The following is a 25040-nucleotide window of genomic DNA, read 5'->3' on the forward strand; positions in this document are numbered from 1 at the left end:
ATTTGCAAGCCCCATGTGTGTGTGTGGCTTTATGTATAATACAGAATATGAATGTACAGGTTTGCATAAACAAAAAATACAATTAGCTGAAAAGCTGGTGTGGCTATTCATACTTTATCGGCTCTGTGTTCTCATTTATTCACGCAGTCAGAAAGCCAAAATGCAGGTAATAGTTTCATTAATCTAGACATTCAAGTTACCAGTAAAGATCTCATACACCTAGTGGGGGTAGAGAGAGCATTTTAGGTAGTACCATGTTGCCTGTTTATCAGAAACAGTTACGTTACTTACACTCATAGACATTCGCCAATCAGTTTTATTTTCAGATTGCCATGAATTAGCCAATTTACTTTGTACTGCTTTGTCAGCCCTGTCCTTGCACTTGACTGAGTCTGTGGAAGCAGCAGCAGCAGTATTCTGCTCAGTGCTTACCTTGGGGTCCTTTGTGACACTTGGCACCACGGAGTGACCTGTTCCTCTGATATTTTCTACATTTACGTTTTGTGGGTCTGCAGTGTTTCTCACGTGTGGCTGTTCTCTCTGCTGTTTTTCAGAGTAATCTGTGACCATTCTTTTCATTGGTATTCTCTTTGCTTAGCTATATTTATGACTAACCTTTTAAAGCTTTTTCCAATCCTTTGCTTATTTGTGTGACTTTAGTAATTTCTGAATGATGTGTTGTTCTTCTTGTGTTCACCAATGTCATGCTTAATTGTAACTTCTGTGATAACTGCTTAATTGTAACTTCTGTGATAACTCCTTATAACCTATATTCAGTTTTTCCAGCCCCCAGAGATACTGTTTATACTAATGTATGCCAGCTTCCAGCAAGTGCTCTGACAGATATCCTGGGCTTTTAAAGTACCATTGAAAACTAATCTTTTTTGGATGAAGTCAGACTTAAGCAGGTAGGACACAGTCTGGTAGGCTTTTAGACACTTTCAGCTCCCAAAGATATCAAGGAGGAGTGAAGGCATACAGCATCTCTGAAATGGCCCTAAGCTCTTTTTATTATTAGGTCATTAAATTTCCATAGGATTTTTTGTTATGCTGAAGAGAAGATGTTGGGAATTGTGCCGTAACTCAGCAATGCACTTAAGCATGGGCTTATGCTTAAGCATTATTACTTACCATAAAAAGTAATTAAGCAGATGAACAAATCTTAGCATTTTAAAACCTGGGCCTGCATGGAGCATTGCAGTTGTGATACTTTATATTAAAATGCTCTAGAATGCTTCGATTTTCTCCTCATTAATTTTTTAACTTGACTGTAAATCTAAACAAAAAGAAATAAATATCTAAAATAGAATCGTCTGGCCAAGTGTATTACAAATAAATTAATGTGAATAATACAGGAGACTGGCAATTTCAGCTGCTGTAACAGTTCTCTCAAATATAAGGACTGTTAAAATACGTCTTCACTCATTTTGTTCAGTCCAGCAGAAAGGTCAAAAAGTAAAATTACTTCTCTGCATGAATAAACTAGACAATGTATCTGAAAATAGAGATTTTAACTACAAATGGCATTTTAGCCTCTTACTACCAGCAGCCATGTTATTGAAAAGTGACACAATGTCAGGCACTATAAAAGAATTTCCATCTTGCACTGTAATTGAAATAAAAACTGGAAGACGTGGGTCCAGTGGTTTTATATATATATATATATATATATACACACACACACTTATATATATATGTATATATGTATGTATGTTGTGGGGGCTTTTTAACCCGTTTTAAACTGATTATCAAAACAGTGTTAGAACAAATTACTGTTATTGAACTGACCTCCTAAATATCCTTACAGTATGATTGCTGCTAGCGATCCAAGTAGCCATTAACAAGTCCAAGTACCATTTTGCTGTACAATGACTTGTGTTTTTCAGACAGAAGACTGTTTAGCATCCTTTGATCCTTCAGGCTGCTTAGCTGAGCGAGATTTTTCTTTTCCATTTCAAATACCTTAATAGATTATTGCTACTCTGTTGGTTGTCACTCGAGGTTATATCACTCTGTCCCCATCCAGAGCACCTATATTGCTGCAAGTAAATTGTAGCATGTCAAGAAAGACCATATCATTAATTACAATGGAAAAAAAGAAGACCATAATAAAGTGACAGTTGGTCTATCGGTGACATGTTGATGGCATGCAGATTAAATGTGACAATGGAAAGAACAACATTAATAGTGACAGCAAAATAAAAAATCTAAAATAAATGTATCTCATACAGATTGGCAGCACTGAAGAAGCTGCTTCTTTACAAGAGATGGAAAACCAAGAAATCATTGTACTAAAGAGTAATGGTTTATCTTTGTTTAGTCTGGAAAATTAGAATAATAAAAACATCATATAAGTTTTCCATGCAAGAATGAGGCAAACTAAAAGGTATCAGAAGATCTGTTTTCACAACCACTGAAAGCATATTCTGGAAAAGGCTACAGAGATAACATAATTGGAGGATACATCCTGTCCATCAGTCATTACTGTGAAAGCTTTTGTATACTTTTCCACCTAAAAAGATTAAGCAAAGCGCTTTGCTAAAGAAGAGGAAAGGTGAAAAGAAATAGGTGTATTTAAAAAAAAAAAGGGCAAAAGTATCACCTTGTTGTGCATTCAGGACACTTTGCAGTATTATAAAATGTTCTGATTTAATTGGTACTTCTTTATGTTCCAACTCCTGCTGCTAAGGGCCAGACCCTGCTCAGCTTCCCTGGTCTCTAGTGTGCCTGAAGAATGAGAAGAAAAGGAGATAAGATATGTCTTGCTGTTCTTTGGCCTCTGTGGCCCCAATTGTGCACAGCTGTGCAAACTGAAGACCCTTTTTCTCCTAACATTGAGTTGTTCACACATTTAAGCAAGGTTTACAGCAGCACGGTTAATCATCATAGAAGAACATGAGGAGACAGTTGAAATTTTTTAAATATTCTGAACATAAATTCAAGCATCTATCTGGGGACATAGGGAGTTACAGATCCATTCCTCAAATGAACCACAGCTATGTTGAATACATGCCCATTTTCTACTGAAGGTTTTGATAAAAACCATAGGCTATTTTCATTTGTAATTTAGGTCTTTCCCCCTGAGATTTACAAGGTCACTGACTAACAGATAACAGCCGTGTTCTTCAGTTTCTGTGAGCCTGTAGTTTGCAGTAACAGAAGAACTGGAACAAAGGAAGCTCTTGGACATTTAGGATTGAATTGCAGACTTGAATTTAAAGGTATCCAAAACTGGCATAGTAAGTTAAGAAACATTAAACATTCTTTTCTGGATGTATTCTAAATAAGGCACACAAGTTCCTTATGGAAAGTAATCATGAAGCTCTTTAAAGAATGACATGCTGTCAGATACTTATTTGGATGAACAGATATTGGTGCTTGACCTATAATTAGGAATTAATTTTGTGAAGATGTTGACATGATGTTTTTTGTCTTTTTCTGGGAAAGGATAGATAGGCTGACAAAAGACTGTGGATTATTTTGAAATGTGGGGTCTTTGTTTCCACTCTCACCAGGACTTAAACTAGAAATTTTTTATTCACTTGAGCTACTTTTACAATGAAAAATTTCTGGAAAGTAGTGCTTTTTTGCAGAAAGTCAGATGAATGTACAAGAAAGTTGCATCAGAAAAATCCTGGTTAGGTCTGCTTGCAATATTCTAACTAATGTCGCTAAGAGAATAGGTGTTTTCTAGGTTTCTGGTAACTTTTTTTTGGTTGAGTTTTTTTAACTTTTCCTCCAGATGATGCATAGCACAGGTTCTTTGAATTCATAGACTATTAATAACTGAAATTCAGACAACTCTGAACACATCTTGGTGGATTTCCAAAGATGGCAATAAATGTGCAACATAAAAATCAGATTTCCATTGTGTTCTTAGGAAAAAAGTTTCTAGAACCTGATGTTACCATGGGTAATGCTGTGCCGCTGGCAGAAGACATTGTTTGAACCTCATCATGGTTTTTATATATTTACAGAAACTCAAAGGTTCTATAGCACAAACTATGTTTTATGAACACACTAATATTTCTGAGTTTGACTGCCATAGTTTCATCTCTTATAAAATCATCAAATTATGTTTGAAAGATCTCTTTTATTTAGGCCGCAGCAGTCTTGCTCATGTCTCTTAATTTGTCTTTTCCCTTGTAATTACATTTTTGCTGAATCAATGGACATACTGACGCTTCTGAATTTCCTAGTTTCCTCCTGAGACTCTTCAATTTCAGAACTTTCGTTTGAAGTTCAATTTCAGTTTCAGTATAGTTTGCTAATCTTTCAAGCCTTGATGGTTCAGTCATTCAGTAAACGCCTTGGGTGTTTACTCACATTTACCAGCTAATCTGAGGCCAGCCCTGTTCGTATGTAAGTAGGTAGAATCTGCTTACTGAGATGGGAGCAGTTCTCTGTTATGTGTATGAAAAGTAATATAGAGTGTATGACCAACCACAATTTATATTCACACTCACATTTTACTTATCAGTTAAAAGCACAATATAAATGTGTTTCTGAGATAAACATACCTATAACAACAAAACATGCCATATCATGCTACACTTCCTGGTTTTATACATTAAAATGTCCAGTACACAATGACGAAAGAAATCTGGAATAGAAATCTAGTTTGGAAAATGTTTACCACAGATTTCATTTGCCTTTATTAACAGTAGACTTGTACACGTGACACTGTTACACAGCTGTGGACTTGAAAAATGACCACAGACCAATACCTACTGTGAAAAGCTATTAGTATTGATACGTTTTCATCCAGTTGTATTAGTGCTGATGTGAATTGGAAACAGCCACAGTCCCAGAGCAACTTGTGCTGAAAAGCTTTACCAGCTGAGATTAGATGACTGGCTTCCTGTTCTCCAGTATGACAACTCTATAGTGACAACTGCTGATTTTTTTATTGTCAGACAAAAAGGTAAACTGTCATAAGGTCTTCTGATTATTCCTCTGGTTCTTATCTTTCTTAAGCAATGTCATTTTGAAATTTGTGGGTTTGGTTGAAGTAGATATTCAGTCGGAATGCAGCATGAAATATTAAACACGCCTGGAGGAACAGACTGCTATTGAATTTAAGGAAAATAGGACCATAATAGATTAAGCAAATATTTTGCTTTAGTTTTCTTCATCTCTTTTGTCCTTCCACTTCTTCAGGTATCTGTCTGAATTTACATCTCCCTACAGTGAAGAGAACTCATCTTCAACTGTGTGAAGAGCCTCTTTTTAAACTTCAGTGCAAGTAGCACTGGATTGATATGAATAATTCGCTGTATCCATGGCAAAGCTGTTCTCTTGTTACATTTTGCCTTAGGTATCTGTCATTTGGAAGAATCAGCTTAAACTATCAGGGTGTGCAAGCCTTGAAGAACCAGAAAGTTCATCCTCCAGATACGCAGTTATTAAAATTTATGGATTATTTTCTAGCTGCACATACGTGGTAGCATGGTTTTGTGACAGAGAAACAAGGCGCACTTCATAACTTAAAATTATCTAAGTTGTGGCTTAGGTGCCACGGTTGTGTCTATGTGTCTATACTTCTTTCTCTCTCCCACAGCCCAGCTTTCTACCCTTTACACTTTTCTGTCACTATCCTTATCTAATTCCATGAAAAGTTGGTGTACTGAGCCAAATAGGCAATAAAAGTAATATTTTCTTTAACCAGTCTAGATCCCTGGCATTCCTTCTAAAGAGTCAGCTGGGTGCAAGCAAGACCTTGCTTGTCCCAGTTTCAATCAGTTTAAAATCTTGTGGAGCCACATTGTCAGAATGGTACATTAGGGCTATTCTTGCTACCCTGTCCTAAACTTTATTTCATCTTTATATAGAGACCTAAGACCGCTTTTGATAGTTTTGTAAGTGTCCTCTATTTCATAGCTTCAGATCTGGTTGATGAGGACCTCCCTGTTTCTTAACAGCTCTTCATTAAGGCAATTCTTTACAGGGATCCTGGGGCTATGAGTAGCATTCAAAGTAAATGTGCACAGACTGTCACTTTTGCTGCCTCCTACAAAACTTTCTTTTCTGGGACCTGTTCTTTTTCTGCTACATTCTCTGCACTTAGGCATCTTTCCTTCTGGCAATTTGCAATATCTTTGTGCGATGGCTAATTAGAAGTCTATCAGAGGTCAGAACTGAGATGAATTCTTTGTACCTAAAAGATAAGCTAACAAGCTTGATAGGAAAAAGGGAAAGAGCAAGATCAGTGTATCTTATCTCTTTGGATGCCAGCACATTTTTTTGGACCTGGCCAATGGGTTCAACTTGAGTGCTCTAGACATACTGCATTGCAGATCATGTCTGGAAGGCTACATAAATTTGTACAGTTCTACTTATGCAAGTGTTCTGTACTTGCTAATCACAACAAACACATGTACTAGTAAATAAAGCCAGAGAGTAACCATTCTTTGTTAATGAGACCAAATGCTATGGAGGAAGACACCAAAATGTTTGTACCCGTCCATGGGGCCTACTGAGAACAGCCCCTGACCTTTGCTACTCCCCAAGCAACACCCAGGCTTCCCTCTAAGTGGGTATTCATTGGCCCAAGCCAAAATCATGCCAAGGATCATGTGAGCAGTTTAATGATACGGGTCCAGGCCCTGTGTGGTTTATCTGTACAGATGTAAACTAAGGCTGTTCGTGTGCTGCTGGCTCAAACTAGGCTTAGGGACCACTCTCTGGGCCTGAAGCGGAATGATACAGACTTTGGTGTGTCTAGCCTTTATTATTTATATAGTATTATTTAGTTTATATAATATTATTTTTTTGTTTTAATGCATGTTTTTCTGTTTCTAGTGTCTGACGTGAGGGCTTGAGTTGCATCCCAGCAGAGTGAAGTTTTCATAGCACAACACTGAACATATGTCTGACATATCCTGGGGTAGGACATAAGTGCACATGGCATGTATTGGAGGATGGTAGGGCTAGAGTACCAGGTAAGGTGGAGGAAACAAGATGTGGTGCAGTCTTTTCCATGCTGCCTGTTAGGAGCAGTCCCTAGCACATGCCGTTCTCAAGAGCATGCTTTGGCCTTGGCTCAGAAAGTATTGGTTAGAATGGGCCAAAATTGTGCCAAGGAACATGCTTAGTCTTGGGCAGCATGGATGATCAGTGGTGCTGACACGGATTATTTGGCCTTTCTCACTTACTGATGTAAAGAAGCATGAGTATTGTATGATTTTGTGGTCCTAGCTCCAGTACTCACTCCTCAGTCATGCTGACTGCCTTCTGCAAAAACCTTCAGTGCAGGAGACTGATTGCATATGCTGCTTGTGGGAACTAAGGGGCATAAATTCAAAGTAGCACTTGACAGGTTCAAAACAGGGACAAGAATGTGGTTCTTCACTCAGGGCATAGTTACGCTGTAGAAGTCCTTGCCACAGGATACTGTGGAGGCTAAAAGTTCACGTGAGTTCAGGGAGGAGGCTGCATAAACACACAGAAGAAAAATCTCCAGTGTTTACTGACTTTGTGGAAGCTACATCTGGCTCAGAGAGCCCCTAGAATGCAATTATTGGAGGCTGGGAGCATGTCCAGGGAAATTATCATTCTATGTTTTTCCTGCTTTTCTACTTTTCCTGTGCATCTTCTTTGGCTGCTGTGAGAAACAGGATACTGAGCTAGAGTTATCTTGTCCAGCTGCTGTGCTCTCCATATTTGTCCTCAGTTTCATCTCCATCACAGTGCATGAACTTGGATATACGTGTCTGTCTGCAGCTTTTTTCCCTTTGCTTTATGTGGGGATTTAGTTCAGACGGGATCAAGTCGTATGTATTTATAAAGGGCCTACAGATGCAGGCTCTTTTGTCATCATAAGCTTTCTGCTTAGCTTAGTAAGCTCGTTATTAGCGTCTATATATCCTCCCTCATTTTTCCACTGAGCCAGAGCAGACTGTTCCTTCTAGGAAGCAGAAATTTGGCTTTTAAGACCGTTAGTGCCTCTGCTGGTAAATTATCTTGTCCCCAGAAAAAGCTACTGTGATTCTTTAACATTGCAATAAACCCTTCCTTTCTCTTGTACATTTTCCTGCCAGCACCTTGTTTATCTTTCCCAGAAACTCTGACTTTCTGCTGCTTTGTTGGTAACTGGTGGAAGAAGTCTTGGGTCTATTTGCATTCTGCAGCAGTGTGCAGTGTCTGAGCAGCAGCATAGTGTCTGCACTTAGTATGTCAGATACGTCATGATTTTTCAGTTTCAGTTCTGTTAACACTTTTTACCTGCAGGTCCTTCGATCGGCTCATATTCTAGAAAATAGAGCAGTAATTTACTATGACATGACTTCCCCTATTAAAAATGAGTACATCTGTTCACTCAGCTATGGCTTCTTCATCACCCTCCAGCAGCAACATAATTAGAGCTCTGATTGCAACCTGCTAATGATTCCTTCCCCAAATATCTCCCAATCTAATTTTAAATGCGACATAACAAATGGAGCTAATAAACAGCAAGGAGAGAACATGATAAGGGTAAATGACTTACAGCAATATTGCATATGAAATTTATTTAAGCATTAATACATTTGTAAACTCACAAGCTTCTATAGTCATTGCAGGAGAAGTGTATTAGAACAAGGTATCTAAAAGATCAAGGAAAGGTTTTCTTGGATGTTTAAGACTGTGGAAGGAGACAAAAAAGATGTGGAGATACATACAGAACCCTATCACTGGGCCTGTCTTGCATATTGTACCTTATCTAAACTTGTTAATACTAAGGATACAAACAGAAAATTTGCTTCTATTTCTGATAGATTTTTTTCTGTCTATTTCTAGTAGACAAAGTCTTAATTTTGTTCTAGGAGTTACACCATTCTTTCAGAAAACTTGAGATTATCAAAAAAATTCCAAGACCTTCCACTGATTTCAGAAGGCAGCTGATCAACTTTATCTGTTGCTGCTTGGATACATATGAAGCCCATGCTATTATCAGTAGTAAAAGAGCCTCTGAGGAAGGTCAGATGTGTAAATTTAAAAGAAGATACTATTAAAAATTTTTGTACTATTTAAAGCTTTAATTATTAAATCATCATAGAAATTGATATTTTTATCATGGTGAAGAAAATAGTAATTTTGCTGTTGATTTAGAATCACAGAATCATAGAATAGTTAGGGTTGGAAAGGACCTTAAGATCATCTAGTTCAAACCCCCCTACCATGGGCAGGGACACCTTACACTAAACCATATCACCCAAGGCCTCGTCCAACCTGATCTTGAACACTGCCAGGGACGGAGCATTCACAACTTCCCTGGACAACCCATTCCAGTGCCTCACCACCCTAACGGGAAAGAATTTCCTTCTTATATCCAACCTAAACTTCCCCTGTTTAAGTTTTAACCTGTTACCCCTTGTCCTGTCACTACAGTCCCTAATGCAGAGTGCCTCCCCAGCATCCCTTTAGGCCCCCTTCAGATACTGGAAGGCTGCTATGAGGTCTCCACGCAGCCTTCTCTTCTCCAGGCTGAACAGCCCCAACTTTCTCAGCCTGTCTTCATACGGGAGGTGCTCCAGTCCCCTCATCATCCTTATGGCCCTTCTCTGGACTTGTTCCAACAGTTCCATGTCCTTTTTATGTTGAGGACCCCAGAACTGCACACAGTACTCCAGGTGAGGTCTCACAAGAGCAGAGTAGAGGGGCAGGATCACCTCCTTCGACCTGCTGGTCACGCTCCTTTTAATGCAACCCAGGATACGGTTGGCTTTCTGGGCTGCAAGCGCACACTGCTGGCCCATGTTCATTTTCTCATCAACCAGCACCCCCAAGTCCTTCTCCACAGGGCTGCTCTGAATCTCTTCTCTGCCCAACCTGTAGCTGTGCCTGGGATTGCTCCAACTCAGGTGTAGGACCTTGCACTTGGCATGGTTAAACCTCATCAGGTTGGCATCAGCCCACCTCACAAGCGTGTCAAGGTCCCTCTGGATGGCATTCCTTCCCTCCAGCATATCAACTGAACCGCACAGCTTGGTGTCATCGGCAAACTTGCTGAGGGCGCATTCAATCCCACTGCCCATGTCAGTGATGAAGATGTTAAACAAGACCGGTCCCAACACCGATCCCTGAGGGACACCACTCATTACTGGTCTCCAGCTGGACATTGAGCCATTGACCACAACTCTTTGTGTGCTGCCATCCAGCCAGTTCTTTATCCACTGAGTGGTCCGTCCATCAAATTGATGTCATGTGGGACAGTGTCGAATGCTTTGCACAAGCCCGGGTAGATGACATCAACTGCTCTACCCCTGTCCATCAGTTCTGTAGCCCCATCATAGAAGGCCACCAGATTGGTCAGGCAGGATTTCCCCTTAGTGAAGCCATGCTGGCTGTCACCAAGCACCTTGTTGTTTTTCATGTGCCTTAGCATGCCTTCCAGGAGAATCTGCTCCAAGATTTTGCCAGGCACAGAGGTGAGACTGACTGGTCTGTAATTCCCTGGGTCATCCATTTTCCCCTTCTTGAAAATGGGGGTTATATTTCCCTTTTTCCAGTCATCGGGAACTTCCCCTGACTGCCATGATTTCTCAAATATGATGGCCAGTGGCTTAGCAACTTCATTCGCCAGCTCCTTCAGGACACGCGGATGGATCTCATCAGGACCCATGGACTTGTGCTAGTTCAGGTTTTTAAGATGGTCTCGAACCAGTTCCTCTCCTACAGTGGGCCCAAGGTCTTCATTCTCACAGTCCCTGCATCTGCCTTCCAAGACTTGGGTGGTTTGGTCAGAGCCTTTGCCAGTGAAGACAAAGAGGTCATTCAGAACCTCAGCCTTCTCCAAATCCTGCGTAGCCAGTTCTCCCGAGAGCTTCCTGAGGGGGCCTGCGTTCTCCCTAGTCTGTTTTTTATTTGCTATGTACCTGTAGTATCCCTTCCTGTTATCCTTAATACCCCTAGCCAAGTTTAATTCTAATTGGGCCTTAGCTTTTCTAACTTGGTCCCTGGCTTCCCGAACAACATCCCTGTACTCTTCCCAGGCCACCTGTCCTTGCTTCCACTTTTTATAAGCCTCTTTTTTCATTTGAATTTTCCTCAGGAGCTCCTTATCCATCCAAGGAGGTCTCCTGGCCCTCCTGCTGCACTTCCTTCTAGTTGGGATCTAGTTGAATATCAGCCAAGAGTCCTGGGCCCCCCTGCCCTCTAGGGCTATATCCCATGGAACCTTACTAAGCAGGTTCCTGAAGAGGCCAAAGTCTGCTCTCTTGAAGTCCAGGGCACTGAGCTTGCTGCACGCTCTTCTCACTGTCCTGAGGATCTCAAATTCGACCATCTCATGATCACTGCATCCAAGGCTGTCCTGGAGTGTCACATTTCCAATGAGCAATTCCCTGTTGGTGAGCACAAGGTCAAGCATGGCACCTCTCCTTGTTGGCTCCTCTATTACTTCCTCAATTACTTTCTGTAGGTTCAGGATTTTGTCTATAATGTATAAAGAAACTTTGATTTAGTAGATTTAAAATTTTATTAACGTCACATTTTATATTCAGTAGTGTAGTGGAATACTCATTCTTGGCCATTTAGATGTTTTGCTAAATGTTACAGAAGCACCCAAAGGTAAAGTGTCATTGCTTTCCTCTCCCCTTTTTTTTTAATTTCTGTTTATCATTGAACACCATATGGTGCATGTCCTTGACACCATTCATCATTCATCAACATTCATCAGTATAATGCTTTCTGTTCCCCTGTTGTACATGCTGGTGTCAGTCATCCTGTGATTCAGAATAAAGGTGTTCTCCAAAGTTTGTTTGTTTCCAAATATCAAATACTGTGGATGAATTATTTATGTAAACTTAATTATTTCCTATTAAATCCATGGCTATTTAAATCTTATGCATCAAAGAGTAAGCAGATTGCCAGTAAAGATCAAAAAGAATGTCTTTCTTCACATTGTATTGATAGATAGGTGGGTGGTTAAGAACAGGGTTTTTTCTTTGTCCTGTAATATCAGATACTGACCAGAGTATGCAACAGGGTTTGATCTGTTGATCTGTTGTCTTTCTAATCTAGTATCCTATCTTTCTTAAACGCTGAAATTATTTTGTAGGTAACTAAGAAATACACAGGCATGATAGAATAAATTATTCTGCAATTCATCATCTCTGCATTAGGATTGCCACGAAGGAGGCCAGATGCAATTAGCAAAAATTACACTTTGTCAGCATTGTAAAAAATACTTACAAACTTATATAGAAATATATTGATGGTAATGAGCAGAAGATGAGAGTTAAGGAAATAATAAGGTTACTTTTCCTATTCAAAAGTAATTTAGATCAACTCTTGGGCTTTTTATTGTTCTTTTTTAAAGTGTGTTCCATTTAAGTGATGCTTTATTCTTGATCTAGCTGAATGTCATCTTTGATTTTTATGTCATATCAGAAAATCCTGGGGTTTAAAATCTTTGCATTAACAATGTATACCCTTAGAAACCTCTCTGCTGTAGCTACTCAATATCAGAGAAGTCATATCACTTCTCAGTGAAATATTAACCTGAGGAACCTTTCAATATTGCTCTGTAAAACTTGAAAATCACATAGAAGACAGAGTGCCTCAGAAAAATTTCTTGAAAAAAAAATAAAATATAGCTTCATTTTTTCAACTTTTATGGTTATATTGCATGCTATGGCTTTCTTCAGATCCTGCTTAGAATCAGTATTATTAATTTGTATTAGGCAATAGTTTATTTGGACTATGATTTTTAGGTTGGACAGAGCCTTAGGTGACATGGTTTAGTGGGAGGTGTCCCTGCCCATGGTAGGCAGGTTGGAACTAGATGATCTTAACGTCCTTTCTAACCCTAACAATTCTGTGATTCTATATATTTGATAAACTATATGCAGCTTCACTAGAAAAAGGATTTTTTGTTTTAATAAAAACAAGCATGAAGGTGTAACCTAATGCAAATCTATGTAAATTCAAAGTTTTGTTGTTACAAGCAGTCTATGTGTCATTGTAAAGTACAGTAAAATTCCAACTGACTTTGCAGGGAAAAGGAGATGGCTTTGAAAAATTGGGCTCAGACAAGTTAGCAAAATCAACATACAGAGATACAGGAGGGAGATTTTTTCCTCCCTTTCTTCCACCAGTTTCCATCCCAGTTCTTTTTCCCTATATCCCAGCATATAATATTGTATTTAATGCTTTCTGCTGCTTTCTCTCTGAGGTGGTAGTGTTATGTTAGCCCCTTGTTGCTTCCCCAGCCTGGCTAGGTTCCAGAATTACCAATCTGGGCAACTTGTGAATCTTTAAATCCCAAGGCCCTTTGCCTGAAGCTTGGGGACCACGCCGATTTCAGTGTCTGGGAAAACTTGGTGCAGCAAGAAAACAAGATGAATTTTAGGCCAAATGAAATACCAGTTTCTAATGTAATTTTGAAAAACTGCTGATATGTACAGTCTCAGGACAAATTAAAACCTCAGCAGGAGTAATACCATGCTGTGTGAAAAGATTGCAATTGATGCCTCTATTTTTTACTGTAATTGTCTGAGAGCCTCAGGAGAATACCCATCAGACTCTGAAGGAAAGTGTGTTTGTAAAGCCCTATGCCATAAAGTGGTGTTTTGAACAGCACAGGGATGTGAAAAAGAAAAATGACACTGCATGAGGCCCTCAATGAGATAAACAAATTAGCTCCTTCTGCTATAGTTGCTGCTACTCATATACTCACAGGTTTGGTTTTGTTTAAAAATAATCTAAAATGCCTCTTTTATTTTTAGAAATTAACTATTGTTTGTAAAAAAATTCAGGAGATGGATGTTTTAAAACACAGGAATAACATGCAGCATGAGCAGCTTCCTACTGTGGCTTTCAAATTCCTACTGTGGAATTCAAATTATAATAAAAACTCAAGTACTAGTACACAGGACAGAATAGCAGGAGATTTTATTGCACTGGCCCAAATCATGAGGTCATTTCCTCATAGGTAAAGTGATGCAAATCTGTCTGCAGCTGTGTGTTCCTCTAGTCTCTGCCATTCATTTTGCAAGCCTTACCTTGTCACCCCAAACCAAGCTGAGTAGACCTTCGTTATAATTGTTGAAGGCAGTATGTTGTGAGCTCTTTTGTGTTCCTTTCTTGTATTGCTCTGCTGTCCTCTCTCTGGACTATGGTATCAGACTAGTAAGATTCAGGAAGGGTTTTATGATGTGGGTTCAACAACCAAGGGAAAGAGTGTATCCAATTCCTTTTAAAACCACCACAGGGTTACTGAATTCCAGTAATTTTAAGCTTGCTTGTTCCTGGGTCCTAACCACTCTGAAAAAATGCAAATAATCTGCCTTGCTATGGTTCTGCTTCTGAGATTAGAATAATCTCATTACAATATGAGTGTAATGATAGTCTTGGTGAATAGTGACTGCATTTTAAAGGGTGCAGTGACACATCATATCTTCTACAGCAGCCAGTACTTCCTAAGTGGTAAAGGTAGGAGTCATAACAACAGCTCTCAGAATGCAGAAAGCGAAATAAACTGTATTGCCTACTTATTCCATGTATCTGGTGAGCTAGCAGAGTCAGATTATTTCCTTGTTTAAATCTCAGTGACTATAAATGCTGTGTGTAGTGCTTATTAAAAATATAATTGGTACTCCTATGTGTAATACATGCTCTGCTGATGGTCCTAGAAAAGAGCTTTCTGCAGGAATGGTTTTTATTTTCTTCATCACATTGTATCAAATTATACATTTTTGTCAGCTTCTACAGGAGATCTTTGACCTTCTGCTTCATCATTTTAGAGACTTCTGTTCTTGCTGCCATTGGTTAATGGTAAACAAGATGCCTGCATCTCTCACCCAGGCTCCTTACTTGATTTTTTTCCCTTCAAAACTATCTCATCAATCATACTATTAAAAGAGCATTATAAAAATAAATGTAAGGAACTGTAATGTAAACTCCCTGCAGTATACAGCAAAATCTGGATTACCTCAGGAATTTGTACAACAGTTTTATTAAAAAAAAACAAAAAAACAAAAAAACAAACAAACAAACAAAACCCCAAACAATGCTCATTGAAAAAATTCCCAAACATTAAGTAGAATAGACTTTCCTATTTTTATATCATTGTAGAAGTATGGCTAGTTTCTAGCCCCTGCCAAGGAAATATGATTGTAGCACATGATTCATCAATAATTGAAGCAAAATCACATTGTCCTTATCTACTGCTATTCTTTAACTATCATTAATCCATTTAACTATTGTATGTGCCTGCAATACAAAAAGCAGCTACAATAGCAAAGTCACCAACAATCTCCAATGCTTCAGAATATTTAATTTATTATTTAAAATATATAATCTAGAACCATTATTTCACATGTACTGCTTGAAATTTATTGAAAAGCACTTGTTTGGGGGGGGGAGGGAGAGGGATCCTTATTTTTTAACTATCATGGTGACTGCCAGCTCTTCAGGTAGGTAGATTTGTCTGTGTGCTTGGTCACAGAAACAAAATTGAGCCACATCTTTTATACACATCTCATTTAGCTCCTTGTTTTCGTTAGCAGTTTGTCAAGTGCTAGAAATCCAGAGATTTATCTTATAACAAGTAGTTACAATTACTGAAAGCACATGATGTTTTAAGTTCTCTTTCTTACTTTGTAAATGAGACCTAAGGGATCAGAGCCATATGGATATATCTGAGAATTTTCTTCCAGCTCACTCTTTTTTTTTAGTTTTTTCACAGGGAAATAACAATGAATCCAGTTCCTTTAAGAGCTGAGTGTGCTTGTTTAGCCAATAATAGTCAAACTCTGAAATACAAAAAGTCATCATTGTAAATGGTGGCATTTTCACATTTTCCTTATTTCTTGTGGCTTTTCAGGTCAAATGATTGAATCGAATATTAAAAATGTTTTTTTTCCTTCTGTGATAGATTACATGCAAACTGTTGGTGAGATGGCATGGCTAAAATAGCATATATGTGAGGAGGGCAGCTATATTTATGTCACAAGATGACATCACTGCTTGGGTGTCTGCCACATTCTACAGCACAGACACTTTCTCCACTGCAAGGCTTAGTAATTTGTTTCAGTGATGGATCACATATTTGTACCTTATCAAGTTCAGGAAGCTGGAGGCCTGAGATAACACTGGAACAGTTGCATAACAACACGGTCTACCCACAGTTCTCAAGCAGTCCTGCCCAGCTTGATGCTGCTAGCTAGGATCTTGAGCCGAAAAGCAAAAAGCGGTCTATGGACCTTGAGCAGAGCTGTTGAGGGCAACTGAAAGTGTTAGCTGATTTTGCCTTGATTTGTTAGTAGCTTTATTCCTTCCTGAAAATGCAAGAAAAGCCAAAGTGGTACAACATTTCTAAAGGAAAAGTTAAGTGAGTAACATTCTAAGCCTGAAATCACTAAGCTTGTGTTTTCAACTGCTTAATGATTTTGTCAAAGACATTTTGTAGGTTGGTCCAGACTATTTTTCTAGCTTTTTGCTTGGCAAGGAAAAGTAATTTTTTTGTTTGTAACTCAATTCAGGTTTCTGTTTAGGTCAGCAAATGGAAAAAGCAGTGATCTGCATACTTCTGTGAACTAATGTTAGGGAAAAAAAGGTACAAAAGAAGCCTGTTTGGGTCATGGAGCTGTACTAGGCATGTATCTAGCATTGCCTGTCAGTGTGTAACTTGTGATGCTTTGGGGTCTGTACAGATTCATTTACCTGTGAGTCAGGGTGCCCCGGTCTGTGGCTGGAGCACAGCAGGTATTGTTCCTGCAGGGATGTGGGACTTGTATGGACATTTTACCTGGATCTGGGAGGTGAAATACAAACACTGAATAGCTGCACTGTATCTAATGATGGTTTAAAATCTGCTATCTGGAAAAATATTGGAAAAATAAGCTTGAAAAATAAGCTTAGCTGCCCTGATGACATGATTTCCTCTATAATGAGAGCCAAATTTTAAGAATTATGATTCAAACCCCTCATTTCGATGAATTTCTTTATACTATTTATTATATTTTTCTTATTTCTCCAGACCTATATCTCCCTATACTTCTCTGTACTCTCCAAGGGGCTGTGTTTCTTTGCTTCCCAGCTCTGGGCTCAGCCCTGTAAGAGGGGAGCAGCCCACGAGGTGGCAGAGCTTGCCTGGGAGAGCAGCGGTTGGTGACAAACCCCTTTTATTTGCCAGCAAAGCTCCCTCCCCCGCTGTCTTCGGCTTACTCATTAATTGCAAATGTAGTTTCCTTTTTACAAATAAATCATAATTTCCTTAGATTAATAACGGAAAAGTATTCAGCCAACTGCAGACATGTAAAAGGGCATTTTACATTGCCTTTGATTCAAAGGCTCTTCTTTCAACAAAACAGGGATTTTTGTCTAACTTTGTTTCCGTCAACAGTTTCAAACCAGTCGAACAAGTTGTAATTTGCTTATCCTCATTATAACTTCACTCAATTTGAGTATTTGAAAACTTGAAAACGACAAAACCAACTGAAAAATTTTGTTCAGCCCTTCAGCGTATGGAATAGCAAATAAAAAAGAATTGGGATGCTTCAGAAAGTATTCTCCAACAAGAAATGTTTGTCACTGTTTAGAATTGATTAAATCTTCATCTGCTCATCACAGAAAAGTGATGTGAGCCTGCTTAATATAACTTGACCAGTAAAAAGGTTCCAGAGTGTGACTCCATTTAGTTTCGTTCCTTTTCTCTTTTCAATTTCCAGGCATTAAGGGAGGCAGATATAATTAATATAATTCTAATTTAGAGTCAGCAATGTTATTGTATAAGTTAGTAAGAGTGTAATATTCATACTAAATGTTCCAATCCCTATAAGAAAGCTGAACAGGAGAGTTATTTAAAGAGATTAAATGATGCAGAATAAATCTTCCAAAAGCTGTAATTGAAAGTGACAGAAACATTAGCTTTGAAACAAGTAACATTTAATCACACAGATTATACAGGAACACAATTTTTATATGTTGTTTTCTTCAATAGAATTTAGTTTTAATCTGTTGAGACAGCTCATCATTTTCAGCTGCCTAGTGCCAGAAGCCTGTCAGAATATGTACATGTACAGCTACTGTGAGGAGTGGGACCTGTTCTCTCAAACAGTGGCCTCAGATTACATATGTCTAAAACTTCAGTTGGTCCTGCCTGCACCTGCAGGTTGCAAGTGTATGCATTTGTCCCACTTCTTCCTTTTTATATACCATTTGAATGGTAGAACTTCTGAGTCTGGACAAGCAGTGTGGCCCTGGTGAAAGGGTATTGTTTGTGCAGTCATAAGTAGAAGGTTATTAAGGGGCAAAGGCACAAAGGTAAAAAGTATTAAAAAAATCTTTAAAAAAGATCTCATTTTATTTCATTTTCTTGCAAGTCTACAGGAAATCTAAATGGGCTACATTTTTATTTTTTTTTTTAAATCACAGAAAACTGAAGGCAGAAAAGAATTCATAAGTGAATTGACTAGTCAGGACACAGAGAGAGTAAATCTCAGTATAGTAATAGAATAATAATAGATCATCTGGTGTTGCAGAACATGTACATTTACCAATGCCCCTGCCTTGACTGATATGAAACGGAGCTCTGTTATTTGCAGAACATGTGCTCAGGAGCAAATGTGACCTTCTGGAAGGCTGATATGAAATGCCTTTGCCTCCTGGGGACTCAGGAGGGCAATAGACAGGAGAAACTCACATTGCCACTAACCTGCTGTTTATTGGAGCCAAGAAGTACATGTGAAAGCATGTCAAAAACTCCAAGCATTTTGGATGGTTACCATCAAATATTTTGAGTTTGTTTGCTCTGTTATGAAACTTGTTTGAAACTGAAGCCAGCTATCTGAAAAAGGATTTGAACTGCAAGGTTATAGGGAGGTTTCTTTTCTTTTTCTCTGCCAATGTCTTTCTCTGCTAATATGGAAGTTTAAATAGGTTTCACCTGTGTTTCAGTCTAAAGTCCTCACAAAGTCGTGAGGTATTTGGAGATGCCTTTTGTTTTAGGGAAGGTCATTATCAACAGGTCAGCATGGCCAGATTTTCAGAAAACAAGTACTTTGTACATAGAGCTCATTTTGGGTTATAGTGAGAATATTAAAACAGAAGCAGTTCCAGTATGAAATGCAATCTGGGGCAGATCCTGACCTCTTGAATTTGGAAGAGGCCAGGGTATCACTGGCAAGTCCCAAGCCATTTCTGTCTTGTGATTAGCTTATAGCTGACCAAAGAACTATGCGAACCTATTCAAAACCCTAACAGAGTTGATGCCACCCCCTTGTCTTTGACAGGGTGCACCTGAGCATGGGATCAGGAGATAGGAGTCTTAGTTATGGGCTCACTGTGCTTGGAAAGCTTTCGTACTTCAGCTCCTGTCATAGATGAAATCACCCTAATGGGTAAGCTAAGGGACGACAGGGAAAAGACACTTCCACCCTTGCTGTTACAGCCAGGCATTGGCAGTGTAAGACCCAGAGGCCAAACACAATAGAGTGCAGGTGGTTGGGAAAGCTCTTGGGATATTGCTTCCTTCACTGCTCGTACATTTCCTGTTGACATCCCTTCAGATGAGAAAATCAACCCTAGGTGCAAGGCTGGGACTGCAGCAATCTCGCCTCTGCCCCACCGGTTGGGCTGCATTTTGGTCTTCTCCCACGGCTCAGGTCTGGCACTGCCAGCTATGCACCAGTGGGGCAAAGTTTTAGTAAAGAAACCAAAAGTTCAGAATAAACAATTAATTTTCTGCATCCAAAGTAGATTATATTATCTTCAGGGCAGGAACTGTCTTACCATGGTTGTTTGCAATGTTTGAGCCATCTACCCTTTGTCAGTAAGAAGTGATAACAGCAAAGAAGGAAACAGACTTCAGAAAAGACCGCCTACCTAAAAAGAGCAGCCAGAGAGATTAAACCTACATACATAGCTTTAATGGTGATACTGTCACTAACAGAGATAGATGGAAGCTCTCACCAAAGAAGAGTTATTATAATACTCTGTTTATCACAGTGTCAGTACAGGACATGTAGTCATCCTAGTACAGAGTAACACTTCCTATATTGTACTTAGAATGAGTAATGAATATCATGTGTGTAAAGAATGTATCAGAGCTTTTCAAAGCTGTATCTGGGCAGGCAAGGAAGTTGGCTGCTTCACTCGGCAGGAGACTTCAGCCACTTTGTGCTACTTTGGTGGCAGAGAGCCCCTAGGAGGTTTTCTTTGATTTCAGTTCTATGATTCTTGGCTGGCTGCATAGGGAGGCTACTTTCTTAAGGACAGAGCCGCTGATGGACAAAAAGCCCAGGATGACTTGTGGGTTCTTTGAGGTGCCACAGAGGTCCCAGTACAATCTTGATTGTCTCCAAGTCAAAATTATGTAGGGGGTTTGAAAAGCTACTGTTGCCCCTTGTACCTCACCTTTTTTCCTGAGGATGGTTGTCTGCATCTACATCCACATCTACAGCTTCTGAACAACAAGCTAGAAAGTGGGAGCTTTTATAAAAAGTAGGGTGTATTTCTATAAAAATCTATCTGAGGTGATAAAAGACGAGCTGAGTAGAAAAGCTTTATACTCCACTATATCAGTTTTATAGCGGGGTAACTGACCATAAACTCAATGGAATTTCACCAGTATTAAACTAGAAAAACACAATGGAAAAAGAGGTTATTCTCAATTCAAAGTGCAATTAAGATCAAGGGTTAGTTTGCTTATTTTGATAATAAATACTGTAGGAACATGGAACACTATTAAATGATTAGGTTAGAAAAATCAGCAAGGCTACTCATACAGAAATATCGATGACAAACTCAGTAACTTTTTCAAAGGCTAAGAGAGTGAAAATTTCTACCATCAGTTCTTCATGTTAACAAACGCTGTGGTATGGAATCTGCTATAAATGTTATACATACAATAAGGGAAGAACAAATGATTGGTTGTGAAAGGACTCCTCTGTTTTTGTGAAGTGTCATACCTCTAATGCCTCATGGCCGGCTTTTTATTTTTTTTAATCTTTCTTGTTTCCTGTTTTAAAATATTGACAAACTTTCCTTTCCACATAAACATCTAAACTTCCATAGCAAAAACCACCCTAGACAGAAAAATAAGCCTTTTTTTTTTCTGTAAAATCACTTTGTAAACTCTTTCAAAAGCTGACAATCTAGCAGATACCCCAGATGTCTTGTTATATCTTAGTAATTAAATTGTACTCTCTGAGCTGTCTTTTTCGTAACTAAGTTTACAGGAAATGCATCTTCATCCTTGTCTAGCACAATATAAAAATGTTCTGCTGGGAATACAGTTGTATTTATTGATTCTTCAGAATCTGTAATTCCTTTCAGAAGAAATTTAGCTAGCTCTTTTGAGCTTCCATGAACTGATGAAAGCAGAAAACAACAATAATTTGAAAAGATTTGTAAGATTTGGTACAGGATCTGTAGTAGAAATGTGTTAACCTTGTTACTCACATATTCTTTACAATATTCATTTACAAATGGCATTCCTACATCCTTTACTTTTGTAAAAAAGAGCCTGATTACAAGATTTCAAAAAATATATGCTGTGTTTAAAGGAATGTGTATCGTAATTGCTAATGTGAAGGATAAAGATCTTCCTCACAAAATATATGCAATCCCATATTAAAAAGCCAGATCAGAGAATAATCACCAAGATTGATTTCTTGGATGGGTGAGAGAACTAATCCCAGCAATCTGCTGGGAGATGGTGCTCCTAGCCTCTTCATGTCCCGGCATACGGACTGTTAGTGGAAGCTTCCTGGCTGACCCCAAGTGTCAGATTAGCACCTAGAGCAAGGTTTGTCCATTCTTGGCCACTACTTTACAGGACCTTAGAGCTGCACATGGCTTTTTGCTTCCCAGCAGATGCCCCTCACCCAAGCACAATCTCCAGGTAGGTAGGGCAATTTTCTAGCAAGCCCATGCTATCAAGTGTCCCTACTGCTACACCTGCCGGGTGACTCGGGGTCAAGGCTTTGTCCACAGCACAGGTCCCAAAGCACCCTCAGTGCCTGGCACAGCAGTGAAAGGGGCAGTGTTGCCCATAGGCCACCCACAAGTCATCACCACTCTCCTCTGTAGCTAAAGCAACCAGTGCATTGGCTGGCCATTGTGACACACCACCCACCCTTTGCAAGGCTGGTGCTTTGCAAAAACCAGCCTCAGAGGATGGGAATTGCTCATATCACCTCAGCTGGGCTGAATTTACTCAAAGGTTTCAGGGTTTGTTTTCCAAAGAGCTTGACACATAGCTCATGTTGGGTGTGGAAGCCAGGTTAAAGTTTCCCATACTCTGGACTAGTATCCTTGCCAACTGAGTATGGCAAGAAGGAAGAAGAAAGCAGCCTCCCTCTCCTGATGAATGATTTTGCATGGAAACATTATGGAGAGCCAAGAGTAGCAGATTTCCAGGACAACATCCAACCCACTGGGCTAGAGATGCATCCTAAACACTCACCCTCGTGTTTCCATGTCTGTTTAGATATGTCATACGAAACCAACCACGTCCCACAAGAAAGACTAAAGCAGTTCCCTTATAAAGATAATCTAGAGGCTTGAAATTAAGTTAGACTGCTGACAAATTAAAAACTTTGATATAATCCTCTTGGACAATTTATTTATTTAAGTTTGTACTGGGATTTCCCAACTGAGTTTTCTCCCATCTGGAGTACATCATGGTTTCCTATGGTTATGCACCAAACCTCCCTGTTGGAGATGCTCCACTTTTTCATTAAGTGCCTAAATATCAAAATAAATGGAAATCAAGAGCCCCAGTTCTTTTTTACCAAACACATAATGGCTTCTTACCCAAATAAAAGCATGTTTCTGCAGCAGTGACCTCCTGAGTCAGCTGGCTGAATGCCCTTAGTTTGTGCGGCTGCATCCATCACATAATGACTCTTAACCATGCAAAGAAGTTCAGTGTCTGCTTTGCATTAAAAAACTACATCCGTAGCAGATATTAAACTACCGTAAATTCACTGTATTGTTCTTCCTTAATGCAGTGAGTACCTCAGTTTTTCCAGTTGTGCTAGTGAAATCAGGAGGTCAAAATTTGTATCAGTATTGACTTGTTTGCATCCATCTATATGTTTTTCAATATACATATTCATGTGTTGCTCATGTTTAAAGATACATGTTTCTCTACCATTACTGAGAATCTGACATGGATTACAGCCTGATTTACAACATGATGCCCACTTACTGATTTTTTTCTCTTGCCACAAACCATTTAAAATGATTATGAGATTATTCAGAATATCCCAGCTTTTCAAATTTGGTTTTCCCCTAAAACACTGCAGTAGTTTTGTTTCATTCTTCCATTGTTTTCCACATGAAAACTCAAAGACTTGGAATGAATGATTTAAATATGAGTCATGTGCATTATGAACTACTCAGTGTATTAGGAACACAGATGTTTACTGCCATAAATTGTTGACATCATTTTGGGATGAACTTTGTTATAACCTTGAAATGAGCAAGCTGATGGAGTGCATGAATTGGTGTAGAGGTTTTTTCTGTAGCTCTGGAATATCCTTCTCTAAGAAAAGCTGCAGAAGTATTTTAAAAGCTCAAAATTATCTGAAGAATAAACCAGAAAATGTTTTCCATCTGTGATAAGAACTAAATTGGGTTCATCTGTTTGGTGCATTTACCAGAAGATAAATATGGTCTGAATAGGCTATTGTTAGCAACAAGCTTTGCTTCAAGTCAATAAATAGTTGAGTTGTTATATCATGTACTTTCAGTTCATGAATTGTACATCTGTTCAAGATTTATCAGACTGAGAGAGCCAGTACAGATACTGCTAGCACTTCTTAGATTGCATTTTCACTTTTTAAAAGAGAAATGTAGCATCAGTTGCTAAAGGAGAGAAATCCACATAAGAGGATAATTAGGGATATATAGCAGTCTAGTGTGTCTCAAAACTGCGAATGGCAATAAATACTGCAAGAGAAACTCCCCAAACTCAACTCACTCTGTTTTCTTTAACATAGTAATTACCAAAGCTAACACTAATGGCAAAACCAAGCAGATTTCAGGAGATTATCAACACCTTTGATCTCTTGATCCATGTATGCAAAATCCTTTGATTCTGGGTGGAATCCAGCATGAATTGAAGACAGCCTCTTTTTCTAAACAACAGAGGCTGATCTAGAAAAGGTCAGGAAAAGAAAACGGATACATACATAAGCCAGCATCATATTAAAAAAAAAAAATCACATCTTTCTTTAACTGGCTAAATGAACTTTCCTGAGGCTATTTTCTGTTTTGTAATGCTTTAATGAAATATAATGCACACAAAACTGTGGGTGTAGCATTTTACTTCCTGACTTTGACGTTTCTGGTGGGTTATTACTAAATATTTGTGTTAGTGGCCCTAAGAGCTCTAGAAACTGCCACTGGGAGGGTGATATTCACAGAGTTACAATTATTTTGTAGTAGTATTTGCAGTACTGGTGGAAGCTGCAACTTTTAACTATAACTTTAATTTTGACCTCTGTCCCTGCACTTAAAGCCATTTTTCAGGAGGACAAGGCAGTGTCTAGGCACTGCTAAGTGGATCATCCAGGACTGTGGGCTTTGGGAGAGTGTGGAGGAGGCTGCTGCTGGACATCAGCCACTGCAGTGGTTTTGAGTTCCTGTATGCAGGCCTGTAGTGGGGAAATAGGCAAAAACAAACAGTGAGAAAAAGTCTGAGGAGGGAACAGCACCATTAAAGTAGATACCTAAAGAATTAAGAACCTTCATTTTACTGTGACTCTCTTCTTGCCTTCAAAAGATGAACATTTTCTGTAGGTTATGTTTTGAGGTGAAATCCTTCTCTGTGTCTTCATGCAAAGAAAACATTTGGCCAACTGACATGAGCATGTTTATTCACAGCATTAAAAACTTGTTTAAATTCTCTGTTATGGATATGTTATTTTTAGTCACATTTCCGCGTTGTGTTCTTCTAGTAGCTGCTATGTTAATTCTGAAAAGGAAAAAAGCTTCAGCCCTAAGGTCAGATGACAGTTGCAAACTGCCTTTTTTTCCCTCCATTAGCCTCTGATATCACATACTATGGATCTGCAGGGTGACAAGTCTGCTTGGTCCTTCCCAGCCAT

The 25040-nt window shown here is 39.0% G+C and overlaps 1 long non-coding RNA gene across 1 annotated transcript; it reads left to right on the plus strand.

Moving 5' to 3' along the window:
- Positions 1 to 19732: 19732 nt before the first annotated feature.
- On the plus strand, positions 19733 to 24840 carry LOC133271464 (uncharacterized). The gene is made up of 2 exons (XR_009744153.1): positions 19733 to 20296; positions 24452 to 24840. It is a non-coding gene; the product is annotated as an uncharacterized LOC133271464 (long non-coding RNA).
- Positions 24841 to 25040: the final 200 nt, after the last annotated feature.

The sequence above is a fragment of the Pezoporus flaviventris genome, unplaced genomic scaffold (assembly GCF_033815535.1).
Source record: "Pezoporus flaviventris isolate CSIRO_AGI_PZ_B2104156 unplaced genomic scaffold, CSIRO_AGI_Pfla_v1 ptg000025l, whole genome shotgun sequence".
NCBI lineage: Eukaryota > Metazoa > Chordata > Aves > Psittaciformes > Psittacidae > Pezoporus > Pezoporus flaviventris.